Genomic DNA, 2391 nt, shown 5'->3' with positions numbered 1-2391 from the left:
GTTTTAAGGTTTTATTTGACATTGAAGTGGTGAATGCTTTTGCATGCTTAGCTGGGGTCAGGTGAACATATCTGTGATTGCAAATGTAACATGGGTGAACTGACTTCCTTCCAATCACTTGGTTTAATTTAGAAGCTAGTGAAATATTTTTAATATTTAGACAATCTGATGAGTTATGTCTTCGCTGTTTGGTATGGGTGAAGAAATATGTAAGAAATTTTTGTTGGCAGAAGAAATGTTATAAATTCCATGTGACTTTTTATAGTTCTTTCCTGTTTGTTTTTTGTCTTCACAGCTGATAAATTTCTATTTAATTTCTTTGCTGTTCTGTTTGGAAGTCTCAGGTATTTTAGCCATAGTAATTCTTTTCAGCATTATCTGCTAGGCTGCTACTAACTGTAAAGATTCATTGTAAGGTATGAAACGTAATGAAGGACCAGCAGCTAAAGAGATTAGGAATACTGTAAACCTACTAATCATTGTGGCAAAAATATTTTATCTTCTGGAGAAAGCCATTATTTCTGCTGATGACAGCGTTGCTGCTGTCAAGTTTTGCTTACGTCTTACAAAGTGCTGTAGGACTGAAGCTTTTGATCAGAAGCCCTGATTTTTAAGAAGGGTTTAGATATTGCAAAGTGTTATAAAATCAGGGTATGCCTATGTTATGTTTTTCTGGCTTTGCATTCCTCCTTTGCCTTGGACTTCTCAACCAAACATGAATTAACCTAATTTAAATAATTTTTTTTTCCCAGTAAACTAAAGATAAATCTTCAGTGAGGAATGAACATTTATTTTTCATAGTCATGTAAGTGTTCTTCCCTTTGCAGAAATACAAAATCTTGGCTAGTTTTCCTGGTCTTCAGTAATCCCTCTTACCACTTACCAGTATAATAGTGATAAATCAAACTCCACAACTAAAGGTTAGGGAAGGGAATATAAGTCTAACTATACATTGTCAGAGATGCTAATAAAAAACTATTTGTTTCTTTTTTTTGGTAATTTTAATTACTTGGTGACGCAGATGTGTCACAGGTATTTATTTTCATATACAATGTGATCTGTTAGCTTGGTAGTAAGTTACTTATTATAATGCATCATTTCAGAATGCAAACTTTTTCTAAAATTCAAGCTGTCACATTGTAGGAGGAGTCTGTAAGGAAAGTAGAAAAGCAGATCATATTGTATCTGCTGGAACCTTCCCGCAAACTTGAAAAGCAGAAAAGAGAATTAAAAAAGACTGGAAAGGGAGGGAAATGAGACTAGGACAAGATATGGGCCTGAACCAGAATGCTGCAACTGAAACTGAATTGGTCCTTTGATGTTGGGGACCTGAAGAAGGGCACATTCTGCCTGAAAGCTTACCTACCATTTCTCCCAGATATATAGTTGGTCCAATAAAAGATATTTAAAAAAAAACAAACCCCTTGCATCTTACTTTGGGGTAATATAGATCCTCTCCATTTGGTCTTATGCTGAAGGCATGAGCAACAATAACATCCTTTTCCTGGTTGTTTTCTTACAAGCCATAGTTGAGAATGAAGGTGGAAAGAATTTGTGGGGGTAGGGATAGGGTAGAGAGAATAGATATTGCTTTAACTAGCATGCTATTAATAGATCTAGAAATGTAGGTCTCTAGGGACCTCAGCTCCCAGCAGGGAGGCGCAGGATCTGTTTATCTAAAGCAAAATGGGAATGAAAGAAAATGTCTTTGTCCTGAGATTCCTAGATTATTCAACCTGAGTGCAGTTGACTCTGCGTTGGGTAAGCCCTGTATCCACATGGAGTCCGACAGCCCTCACTGAAGTTTGCATGGGTATAAGAGTCGGTCAGCAGAGTTGTGGAACTGCATTCTTGTGAGAATTCATGGTTGCTGTTGTTCACATGTCTCTTAACTAGCCAAATTCACTACTACCTTGTTTTGCCAGCTGAGCGTGAGCAAAAGCTATCTTCACTGGAAAAAAAACTACAGAAAGATATTCCTTATGGCCATTACATTAAGGCAGGTAGGTGCTGGTAATGCTGAGCTCTGTTCGTGTAGTTGCCTGAATTTCTTGGTAGAGATGAACCATGCCTCACTTGAGGGTGAGGTGGGGTTAGTATATTCAAGTAAATGGAGTAGCAGCTCTCACTTATTCATAGATTCATAGATGTTAGGGTCGGAAGGGACCTCAATAGATCATCGAGTCCGACCGCCTTCATAGACAGGAAAGTGCTGGGCTCAGATGACCCCAGCCAAATGCCCATCCAGCCTCCTCTTGAAGACCCCTAGGGTAGGGGAGAGCACCACCTCCCTTGTTCTAACGCAGCAGCCAGGTGTCTTTTTGCTAGAAGTCCAGGGATAGTGGAAGGATTTGTCTTCTACACAGTTATGGGAAGTTTTCTGCCATGTGG

The 2391-nt window shown here is 38.8% G+C and overlaps 1 long non-coding RNA gene across 1 annotated transcript; it reads right to left on the bottom strand.

Annotated features, from left to right (window-relative positions):
• Positions 1-1711: 1711 nt before the first annotated feature.
• On the bottom strand, positions 1712-2385 carry LOC109295948. The gene is made up of 2 exons (XR_002096865.1): positions 2288-2385; positions 1712-2124 (listed from the first exon to the last, which is right to left on the bottom strand). It is a non-coding gene; the product is annotated as an uncharacterized LOC109295948 (long non-coding RNA).
• Positions 2386-2391: the final 6 nt, after the last annotated feature.

The sequence above is a fragment of the Gavialis gangeticus genome, unplaced genomic scaffold (assembly GCF_001723915.1).
Source record: "Gavialis gangeticus isolate Ggan-Ray unplaced genomic scaffold, GavGan_comp1, whole genome shotgun sequence".
Taxonomy (NCBI): Eukaryota; Metazoa; Chordata; order Crocodylia; family Gavialidae; genus Gavialis; species Gavialis gangeticus.
Note: the sequence above shows the minus strand (reverse complement) of the source record. Positions and strands in the feature narration are given on the sequence as shown.